This window comes from Dasypus novemcinctus, chromosome 13 (assembly GCF_030445035.2).
Source record: "Dasypus novemcinctus isolate mDasNov1 chromosome 13, mDasNov1.1.hap2, whole genome shotgun sequence".
NCBI lineage: Eukaryota > Metazoa > Chordata > Mammalia > Cingulata > Dasypodidae > Dasypus > Dasypus novemcinctus.
The window spans coordinates 48,178,920-48,191,117 of NC_080685.1; positions in this window are offsets into that span (position 1 = coordinate 48,178,920).

A 12,198-nucleotide genomic window follows, 5' to 3' on the forward strand; every position below is an offset into this window, starting at 1 on the left:
CCTTTCGTGATAAAAATAATGCAAAGGATAGGAATAGAAGGAAACTTTCTCAGCATGATAAAGGATATATATGAAAAACCCACAACTAACATCACATGCAATGGTGGAATCCTAAAAGCTTTCCCTCTAAAGTTGGGAAGACAACAAGGATGCACACAATCCGCTCCTATTTAACACTGTATTAGAAGTACTTGCTTGAGCACTTAGGTAAGAAAGACATAAAAGGCATCCAAATTGGAAAGGAAGAAGTAAAAATTTCACTATGTGAAGATGACATGATTATTTTGTTTTGTTTTGTTTTGTTTTTTTAATTCATTTTTTACAAAATATTACATTCAAAAAATATGAGGTCCCCATTCACCCCCACCACCACCACCCCACCACTCCCCCCACAGCAACACTCTCCCCCATCATCATGACACATCCATTGCATTTGGTGAATATATTTCTGGGCATTGCTGCACCTCATGGTCAATGGTCCACATCATAGCCCATACTCTCCCACGTTCCATCCAGTGAGCCATGGGAGGATCTACAATGTCTGGTAATTGTCCCTGCAGCACCAACTAGGACAACTCCAAGTCCCAAAAACGCCTCCACATCTCATCTCTTCCTCCCATTCCCCACACCCAGCAGTCACCATGGCCACTTTTTCCACACCAATGCCACATTTTCTCGATTACTAACCACAATAGTTCATGAATAGAATATCAGTAAGTCCACTCTAATCCTTACTGTATTCCTCCTTCCTGTGGACCTTGGCTTGGTTGTGTCCATTCCACATCTATGTCAAGAGGGGGCTTAGATTCCACATGGATGCTGGATGCAATCCTCCTGCTTTCAGTTGTAGGCACTCTAGGCTCCATGGTGTGGTGGTTGACATTCTTCAACTCCATGTTAGCTGAGTGGAGTAAGTCCAATAAACCAGAGTGTAGGAGCTAAAGTCTGTTGAGGCTCAGGCTATCATATTGTCAGTCCAGAGATTCAGATCCCCTAGATACATCTTAAACCCCAGCACCAACTACAATTCCAGTAAAGTAGCAGGAAAGGCTTGTGAAAAGAGATCACAGCTGAGTCCAGCTCCATCATGCAGAAACACCAAATCCAGAGAAGGGCCAACTGACATGGCAGTGAACTCCATCTGCCATGACCATAGAACCTGTGGGTCTCTTTAGCCCTCAGAAGAACCAATACCTGGGGTTGTATCTACTTTATTTGTCCCTGAGACTCTGCTCAGGTGTGCATAAGGGCAATCCTTCTGACAACCTCCAGACTCTTTTTAGAGACTCATAGCCATATGAACTCATTTGTCCTTTCCATTTCCCCCTTAGTTTAGGTCAAAAAGCATTTTTAACTCCTGTTATTATATGTAGGCAGGGATATTCTGTTGGTCCCTGTTGAACCTTTAATTCAAGGTCATTTTCTAGTTACGTCATCAGTTGGTACTTGGTAGTGATCCCTCGGCGCCAGGGAGGCTCATCCCTGGGTGTCATGTCCCATGCTGGGGGGAAGGCAGTGCATTTACATGCTGAGATTGGCTTCGAGACTGGCCACATTTGAGTAACACAGAGGGTATCAGGAGGGAACTCTTAGTCATAGTGCTGCTCTAGGCCTTGTTCTTATTTCAGGTGTATAGGCTCACAAGCATAGTCATTAGTATCAGGGGTTCACTGTTGGACCCTCATTCCTTCCTGGTCCTTGCCATTGAACCCAGGGGACTGCCGCTGCTCTCCTAGGGACCATGACAGAGCCCCCCCAGCCAGGATCCCACTACCCCCCAGCTGTTGTTTTTGTTTCCACTATGAGTATATCCAAACATTCCCATGCACCCCGGACACATGCCCTGTATAACTCCCTGTCAACCATATGTCCCCTGTCAATAACATCCCATACCAGTATTCCTCTGCTGCCATTGTTGAATGACTCTGTGATCCAAAACTTCCTGAAAAGTGAAGCCCAATATAATGCCAAGTTCCCTTAATAGTAAAATGGAATATAGTGATGCATTTAAAGGTTAGATATAGAATACATATTGATTTGGAAAAATTCTACCTCCTATCTTTTTCTTTTCTTTTTTCCTAATTTTTGAGCTTCTCTTCACAGGAGCCATAGATCACAGTAATTCATATATACAATAGAGTACTCCCACATATCCAATATAAAACCTTTTCCCTTCCACAGTGATAATCTTTTAACTTATTCATATCATATTTACTGAAACTGATGTACAGATATTGAGACAATAGCTTTCAAACAAGGTAACATTTGTGTTTACATTGTGGTTTATACTTTAGGCTATACAGTTTTCTAAATTTTTAGTTATTCTATGTTTTACATTATGGTTTACATTATTAGTCTGTTGTCCCCTATATGTTTTTGGTGTAATATTACATGTTTTATATCCATCCTTGTGTACTCTTGTGAAACATTTCTATTGCCCTCACAGTTACATTGCTTCCATCTATTCAATATCTATTCCCCCCCCCCCCCTTGGGGCCCACAGTGACAGTCAATCTTCATTTCTTGAGGAGACATGTTCAGAGATACTTGCAACAGTTTTGAGGGCTTGACTTGCTCAACTGCCCTAATGCCCTGGGAGCCACCATTTCTCTTGAGAGATACAGTTCCCTCTATTTGATGTCATTAGTCCTCCCCAGGATGTGGGTCTACCTTCACTCTCATTATATGGGTCTCTACCCAATGGTATAACCCACTCTGGCAAAATGAGCATTCACATATTCCCTAGGAGTCTGTCCTACATTCGATTATCTCCTTTAAGTATCTTAAACAGGTAACTTTCCTAATCATATTTTGAAAAGGTTTTCTCAGCATTATATTCTCAACCAACACTTGACAATCTCCTATGTTCTTATGTTGCCCCACCCTCACCCCAATTTCTTGGGCAATATTTCCCATCCTTCCATCCCTACCCCCCTCAATCCCACAAAGCCCCACTCAAAGGTAACACTATGCCCCCATTTTATCCCTTCCTTGTACATATACTTACCTCCAGTTTATCATAGATTTCACCCATGTAGATGTCAGCTTACATCCTTCCTCTACCCCCCGATTTCCTGTAAGCCTATCTTCCAGTCTCTAGCTCTCTGAGGCAGCTTGGTTTACTTATTTCATATCATTGAGGTCATGTAGTATTTGTCCTTCAATGTCTAGGTTGCTTCACTCAACATAAGGTTCTCAAGATTCATCCATGTTATCAAGTGTGTTTGTAGAGTATTTGTTCTTAAAGCCGAGTAGTATTCCATTGTGTGTATATACCACATTTTATTGATCCACTCATCTGTTGATGGGCATTTGGTTTGATTCCAACTTTTGGCAATAGTGAACAATGCTGCTATGAACATTGGTGTGCATATATCGGTTTGTGTTCTTGTCTTCAGTTCTGCTGGGTATATACCCAGCAGTGGAATTGCTGGGTCATATGGCAAATCTATGGTTACTTTTTTGAGAAACCGCCAAACTATCCTCCAGAATGGTTGGATCCTTCTGCATTCCCACCAGCAGTGGATGAGTGTTCCCATTTCTTCACATCCTCTCCAGCATTTGTATTCTTCTGTTTTTTTCATAGCTGCCAATCTATGGGAGTAAGATGGTATCTCATTGCAGTTTTGATTTGCATTTCCCTGATAGCTAAAGATTTGAGCATTTTTTCATGTGCTTTTTAGCCATTGGTATTTCTTCTTTGGAGAAGTGTCTGTTTAAATCTTTTTCTCATTTTTTAAATGGGTTGTTTATCTTTTTATTTTCAAGATATAGGAGTTCTTTATATATGCAAGTTATAAGTCTCTTATCGAATATATGGTTGCCAAATATTTTCTCCCATTGTGTAGGCTCCCTCTTTACTTTCTTGACAAACTCCTTTGAGGTGCAGAAGGCTTTAATTTTGAGGAAGTCCCATTTATGTATTTGTTCTTTTGCTGCTTGTGCTTTTGGTGTGATGTTCATGAAGCCATTTCCTATTACAAGGTCTTGTAGATGTTTCCCTACACTGCTTTCCAAAGTCTTTATGGTCTTGGCTCTTATATTTAGGTCTTTGATCCATCTTGAGTTGATCTTTGTATAAGGTGTGAGATGGTAATCCTCTTTCATTCTTCTGCATATGGATATCCAGTTCTCCAGGCACCATTTGTTGAATAGGCCATTCTCTCCCAGTTGAGAGGGTTTGGTGGCTTTATTGAATGTTATATGGCTATATATATGAGGTTCTATATCAGAACTTTCAATTCAATTCCATTGGTCTGTGTATCTCTCCTTATGTCAATACCATGCTGTTTTCACTACTGTAGCTTTGTAGTATGTTTTGAAGTCAGGTAGTGTGATTCCTCCAATTTCATTTTTCTTTTTCAATATGTCTTTGGCTATTCAGGGCCTCTTTCCTTTCCAAATAAATTTCATAGTTAGTTTTTCTAGTTCCTTAAAGAATGCTGTGTTGATTTTTATTGGGATTGCATTGAATGTGTAGATCAGTTTTGGTAGGATAGACAATAATATTTAGTCTTCCTATCCATGAACAGGGAATATTCTTCCATTTATTTAGGCCTTCTTTGATTTCCTTGAACAGTCTTGTATAGTTCTCGGTGTATAAGTTTTTTACATCTTTAGTTAAATTTATTCCTAAATATTTGAGTTTTTTATTTACTATTGTAAATGGTATTTGTTTCTTGATTTCCTCCTGATCTTGCTCATTATTGGTGTACAGAAATGCTACTGATTTTTGCGCATTGATCTTATAACCTGTGACTTTACTAAACTCATTTATGAGTTCTAGAAGCTTCATTGTAGACCTCTCAGGGTTTTCTACGTATAGGATCATGTCATCTGCAAATAATGAAATTTTGACTTCTTCCTTTCCAATCTGAATGCCTTTTATATCTGGTTCTTGCCTCAGTGCTCGAGCAAGTACTTCTAAGACAACGTTAAATAGAAGGAGAGAGAGTGGACATCCTTTTCTTGTTCCTGACTTTAGAAGGATTTTAGGAACATTGTAAATGATGTTGGCTGTGGGTTTTTCATATATACTCTTTATCATGTTCAAAAACTTTCCTTGTATTCCGATCTTTTGGAGTGGTTTTTATCAAGAAAGGGTGCTGTATTTTGTCAAATGCTTTTTCTGCATCTATAGATATAATCATGTGATTTTTTTCCTTCAATCTGTTTATATGGTGTATTACATTGATTGATTGTCTTATGTTGAACCATCCTTGCATACCTGGAATGAATCCCACTTGGTCGTGGTGTATAATTCGTTTAATGTGTTGTTGCATATGATTAGCAAGTATTTTGTTAAGTATTTTTGCATCAAGCTTCATTAGAGAAATTGGTCTGTAATTTTCCTTTCTGGTGGTGTCTTTGTTTGGCTTTGGTACTAGGGTAATGTTGGCATCATAGAATGAGTTAGGCAATGTTTCTTCAGTTTCGATTTTTTTGGAAGAGTTTCAGCAGGATTGGTGTTAGTTCTTTCCAGAATGTTTTGTAGAATTCACCTGTGAAGCCATCTAGGCCTGGGCTCTTCTTAGTTGGGAGGTTTTTAATGACTGATTCTCTTTACTTGTGATTGGTTTGTTGAGATCATCAATTTCTTCTTTCATCAATATAAGCTGCTTATGTCTTTCTAGGAATTTGTCCATTTCCTCTGAATTGTCATTTTTGTTGCAATATAGTTTTTCAAAGTATCCTCTTATGATAGTCTTTATTTCTGTGGGGTCAGTGGTGATATCTCCTTTCTCATTTCTTATTTTGTGTATTTGCATCTTCTCTCTTTTTTTCTTTGTTAGTCTCACTAAAGGTTTGTCAATTTTATTGATCTTCTCAAAAAACCAGCTCTTGGTCTTGTTCATCTTTTCAAGTGCTTTCTTATTTTCTATTTCATTTAGTTCTGCTCTTATCTTTGTTCTTTCTTTCTTTCTTCTTCTTGTGGGATTACTTTGTTGTTTTTTTTACTAATTCCTCCAAATGTGCAGTTAGTTCTTCAATTTTTGCTCTTTCTTCTTTTTTGCTGTATGAATTTCTGGCTATAAATTTCCCTCTCAGTACTGCTTTTGCTGCATCCCATACATTTTGGTATGTTGTGTTATCATTGTCATTTGTTTCAAGGTAGTTATTGATTTCTTTTGTGATTTCCTCTTTGACCCACTCTTTTTCTAAGAGTGTGCTGTTTAATTTCCATATCTTGGAGTGAGATCTGGGCCCTTGGCCCCTGCAGATTTCCAGCTTCATTCCACTGTGGTCAGAGGTATTATTTTGTATGATTTCAATCTTTCTGAATTCATTAAGCCTTTCTTTGTGGCCTACCATATGGTCTATCTTGGAGAATGATCCATGTGCACTTGAGAAAAATGTATATCCTGCTGTGTTTGGGTGTAATGATCTGTATATGTCTATTAGATTCAGCTCCTCTAATATACTCTTCAAATATTTTGTTTCTTTTGTGATTCTCTTTTGAGATGTTCTGTCCAGAGTTGATAGTGGTGTATTAAAATCTCCTGCTATAATTGTAGATGAATCTATTCTTTCACTTAGTTTTTCCAGTGTTTGCCTCATGTATTTAGAGACGCCCTTGTTAGGAGCATAAATAATTATGATTGTTCATTCTTCTTGAGAGATTGTTCCTTTCACTAATATGAAGTATCCTTCTTTGTCTCTCACAATTGTTTCACATTTAAAGTCTATTTTGTCTGATATTAATATAGCTACTCCTGCCTTTTTTTGGTTATTGTTTGCTTGTAAGATTGTTTTCCAATCATTCACTTTCAGCCTCCATGAATCTCTGGGTCTAAGATGTGTCTCTTGTAGACAGCATATAGATGGGTCACATTTCCTTATCCAATGTCCCAGTCTGAATCTTTTGATAGGTGAGGTAATCCATTGACATTCAGTGTTATTACTTCCAAGGAATTATTTATGTTAGCCATATTTTGATTGGACTTGTGTTTGTCATATTTTGTTTGGTTTTTTCTTCTTCTCTTTTTGTCTTTTTTGTTGCTCTCACACTCTCCTCCAACTCTGCCTGTCCTGTTTTTTCCTTTCTTCCTGCAGAACTCCCTTTAGAATTTCTTGAAGGGGAGTTTTCTTGTTGGCATACTCTTTCAATTTCTGTTTATCTGTGAATATTTTGAACTCTCCATCATTTCTGAATGCTAGTTTAGCTGGATAGAGTATTCTTGGTTGGAAAATTTTTTTTTTTTTTTTTAGTACTTTGACATATCATACCACTGCCTTCTTGCCTCCATGGTTTCAGATGAGAAATCAGCACTTAAACTTATGGAGCTTCCCTTGTATGTGATGGTTTTCTTTTTTCTTGTTGCTTTTAGAATTTTCTCTTTGTTTTGAGCATTGGATAATTTGACAAGTATATGTCTTGGGGTGTGCCTGTTGGGGTTTATGATGTTTGGGGTGCATTGTGCTTCTTGGATATGTACATCTGTCTCTTTCAGTAGATTTGGGAAGTTTTCAGCCATTATTTCCTGCAACACTCCTTCTGACCTCTTTCCCTTCTCTTCTCCTTCTGGGATGCCTATAATATGTATGTTTGTGCATTTTGCATTGTCATTCATGTCCCTAAGTCCTAGCTGGATTTTTTTCTATCTTTTTATCGATCGATTCTACTATCTGTTTGATTTCTGATGTACTGTCTTTCACATTGCTAATTCTCTCCTCTGCCTTACCCAATCTGCTGCTATTTGCTGAGTGTATTTTTGATTTCTTGAACTGTGGTGTTCATTCCCATCATATCTGTTATCTTTTTGTGTATGCCTGCAATTTCCTCTCCAAGTGTTTTCTTCATATTGTTAAACTCTTCCTTTACTTCATTAAGTTTGTCTCTGATAAATATTCTGAGATCTTTAATTAATTGTGTGAAGTTCTGCTCCCTGTCCTGGTTTTTAGTTTGTTCATTGGATTCAGCCATGTTTTCCTGATTACTGGTTTGGTTTGTAGTTTTTTGTTGCTGTCTGGTCATCATTTTATCTTGATGGGTTTAATCAGTTCCTTAGCTTCTTTGTCTAGTCTTGGGGATTAATTAGCTGTTATTCTTGTGTAAGTGTTATATCTTCTCTTTGTCACTTTGTTCTTCTTATTCTAATTTCTTGTTGCTGGCTGAGTTCACTTTGAAGGAAAATATTAGGGCCAGGGAAAGGCAATTGTGAAAGAAAGGAAAATGTGTAAAGTAGTATTGGTAATAAATGTTAACAGAGCAACAATATGAGATCTGGGAGGATGGATATTAGATTCATGTAAGTTGTGTAGAGTTATAGCAGTAAGTAGAGTACCTATAATGAGGTAGTCGACTGAATATGAGAGGAATATAGTATAATTAAAAAGCTAGTGTTTTCATGAGAGAGGGAAAGAGAAAAGAAAGGCAGTAGTTTCAAGAGTGGATAAAAGACAGAAAACAAAACAAAGGTATTAGAAATTAAACGTTAGACAATTTGGGGATCAAAGAAAGGGAGGTGGAATATAGGAGAGACAGTAGATGATGGAGGATATCAAGATGTGGGGAAAAGGGAATAGTGTAGGTGGCCAAAATCAATTCACACAGAAATGAGGCAACAGAGGATGAGGAAACCCAACAAATGTGCGGTGCTCCCTGCAGCATCTATTGTATAATTAAGATAAAATAAAATAAGAAGAAAAAGAGGGAAAAGAGAAAAAAAAAGAGAAAGAAAGAAAGAAAAAGGGGGGTGGATAAAGAAAAGGGAGGGAAACAAGTAAGGAAAAGAAAAGAAGAAAGAGAACAACAACAACAGCAACAACAAAAAACCCCTAAATAAATGAAAAAAAAGACCTTGGGGGATACAATGGAAGAAAAGACTAGGAGATAATGCAATATTAGCAACCAGGACAATGAAAAATTTAAAAAAATTTTAAAAAAATGCAAACATTGAGGGCTAGGACAATCAAGGACCTCAGATGGACCTCGGGGTGGGTGGATTCAGGAATGGGAAGTCTGTGCTATTGCAGACTCAAGAGGTGTGAGTCTCTGGGGTGTGGGTCACCAGGGTTTAGGGGACACAGACCTGGCAACCTCAAATCTGGTTAACAGGGAGCCTGGGAGCACCGCAGTGCAACACAGCCTTCAGGGATCACCGCAGCTGGGTGCCAGCCCTATGGGGGGGGGTCACATCCGCAAACTCTGACCTATGTGTCAGAAACACAAAATTCCCCCTCTCACTAGAGTCTCTTCTGTCACTGTATCACCAATTCGCCTTCAGGACACCTCTTACCCTGCAATCCCCCGAAACAGCCTGCTGGGGGCGCCTCTATATTGCAGCCAATTTAACGAGGCTGCAAATCAGCAGCCAGGCCTAGGGGGCGGGGCTGTAGCCGGAAGCACTGATATCAGTGTCAGAAACCCAAAATTCCACGCCTTGCAAAAGATTCACTAATCAGCTTCCAGACGCCTCCCACCCTGCAAGCCCCTGAAACAGCCTCCTGGTGATGCCTCTTTATTGCGAGCGATTTAAGGATGCTGCAGATTGGCAGCCAGGCCTAGGGGGCGGGGCTCTAGCTGGAAGTGCTGATATTTCGTGTCAGAAATCCAAAATTCCACACCTCCCAAAAAACTCCGTCTGTCTCACCAAATCGGTTTCCGAGGGCCTCCTGCCCTGTAGGCCCCTGAATAGCCTGCTCAGGGCTTATGAATTCCCCAGCACCGCAGAGCCTCCAGGAATCCCCGCCTCAGTGCCGCGGTGCCTCCCGCCCCAGGGGGGAGCGTCCTGCGCACAGCCCCTATCCCCCTGTAAGAGAGCCTCAATTTTACCTTTTACACAAATCTTCTCTGTTACTGTTCCACCAAATCAAAGTCCAGACACCTCCTGCCCTGCAAAATCCCAAAACAGCCTGGTCCTGAAGAATTTCCAACGCTGCCCAGCCACTTCTTTGCAGGAGAGACTATAAGGTTCACTCACTCAGACACCATCTTGCCCTGCCTCTGACATCATCTTATACATAGAAAGATTCTAGTTAAAATTTCAGTCTTTGCAGATGACATGATCCTATACATATAAGCTTCTAGAGCTTATAAATGAGTTCAGTAAAGTCACACGTTATAAGATCAATGCACAGGGAAGCAGACTTGGCCCAGCGGTTAGGGTGTCTGCCTACCACATGGGGGGCCCATGGTTCAAACCCTGGGCCTCCTTGACCCATGTGGAGCTGGCCCATGCACAGTGCTAATGTGTGCACGGAGTGCCGTGCCACGCAGGGGTGTCCCCCACATAGGGAAACCCCACACGCAAGAAGTGCTCCCTGTAAGGAGAGCTGCATGGCGTGAAAGAAAGTGCAGCCTGCCCAGGAATGGCGCCACACACACGGAGAGCTGATACAAGATGATGCAACAAAAAGAAACACAGATACCCCATGCTGCTAATAAGGAAAGAAGCAGTCACAGAAGAACATACAGTGAATGGACACACAGAGCAGATGACTGGGGGTGGGGGAAGGGAGAGAAATAAATAAATCTTAAAAAACTATAATGAGATATCATCTTACACCCATTAGACTCGTGGCCATTAAAAAAAAAACAGGATTAAAAGTTTTGGGGAAGATGTGGAGGAATGGGAACCCTCATTCACTACTGGTGGGAATGTAGAATGGTCCAGCCATTGTGGAGGACAGTTTGGCAGTTCCTCAAAAAACTAACTATAGATCTGCCATATGATCCAGCAATTCCACTGCAAGGTATATACCCAGAAGAATTAAAAGCAAGGACATGAACAGATATCAACACATTAATTTTCATAGAGGCATTATACACTATTGCCAAAAGTTGCAATCAACCCAAATGCCCATCAATTGATGAATGTATAAACAAGATGTGGCATATACATATCATGGAATATTACTCTGCTGTCAGAAGGAATATTACTAACACACAGGATAACATGGATGAATCTTGAGGACCTTATGTTGAGTGAAGCAAGTCAGGCATTTAAGGACAAATATTGCATGACCTCACTGTTATGAATTAAACAAATCAAGCAGACTCAGAGAGCTAGAGTCTGGAAGATAGGTTTATAGAAAACAGAAGGGAAGAAGGTTGTGAGCCAATGCCCATATGGGCAAAATCTATGATAAAGTGGAAGTGAATAGTTGTGTTTTCAAGGGATATGACAGGGGTGTAGTGACAGTATTGGGTTGGGCAGTGCATATTTGACAGGGGGGTAGAATGGGGAGAGTAGGTTGGATGGTCCATGGAACTGGGTGGAGGGTTGGGGGAGGAAGCAGGTGAATACTGTGGATGGGTGGGTATGTGGTTGAAACTACATTGGGAAAACTCTTTGGCAATATGACAGGGAAGGATTTCTGGTTTAGGGTGTTGGGGGGGGGCATTTGGAACATGGCACACCTGGGGCAGTCTTCTAGAGAATGTGTGATTATTTTGTCAGTGCATTGTATCAGTGGGTGGTGACCCACATAATAAGCAGGAAGGAGTTGGCTTTCATCCTGGGGAGACTGGATATGTTCTCAAACAAAGGGGAGGGTGTCTGAAGAGTATGGGTGGTTCCTAATAGGGGAGGACAGACCAGAGTGTCAAGCCCTCAGTGTTGTTAAAAGTAACTATGCACGGAGGAATACTGGTGTGGGATGTTATTGACAGGGGACACATGCTTGGCAAGGAGTTCTACAGGGCATATATCCAGGGTACATAAAAATGGTTGGATATTTTCATAGTGGCTACAATTAAAAACAACAACTGAGGGAGTGCTGAGTTCCTAGCCAGGGGAGCTCTATCACAGTCCCTAAAAGAACAGCAACAATCCCCCAAGTGCAACGGCAAAGACCAAAAAAGAATTAAGGTCCAACAATGAGCCCTTGATACTAATGACTATGCTTGTGAGCTTGTGCACCTGAAATAAGAACAAGGCCTAGAGCTGCAGGGTGCCTAAGAGTTACCTCCTGAGAGCCTCTGTGTTGTTCAAATGTATGCAGTCTCAAAGCCAAACTCAGCATGTAAATGCGTTGCCTTCCCCCCAGTGTGGGACATGACTCCTGGGGATGAGCCTCCCTGGTGCCGAGGGATTACTACCAAGTACCAGCTGATGCTGTAACTAGAAAATGACCTTGAATAAAAGGGTCAACTTGGACCAGCAGAATATCTCAGTCAACATATAATACCAGGAGTTAAAAATGCTTTTTGACCTGAATCAAGGGGGAAATAGAAAGGACAAATGAGTTTATATG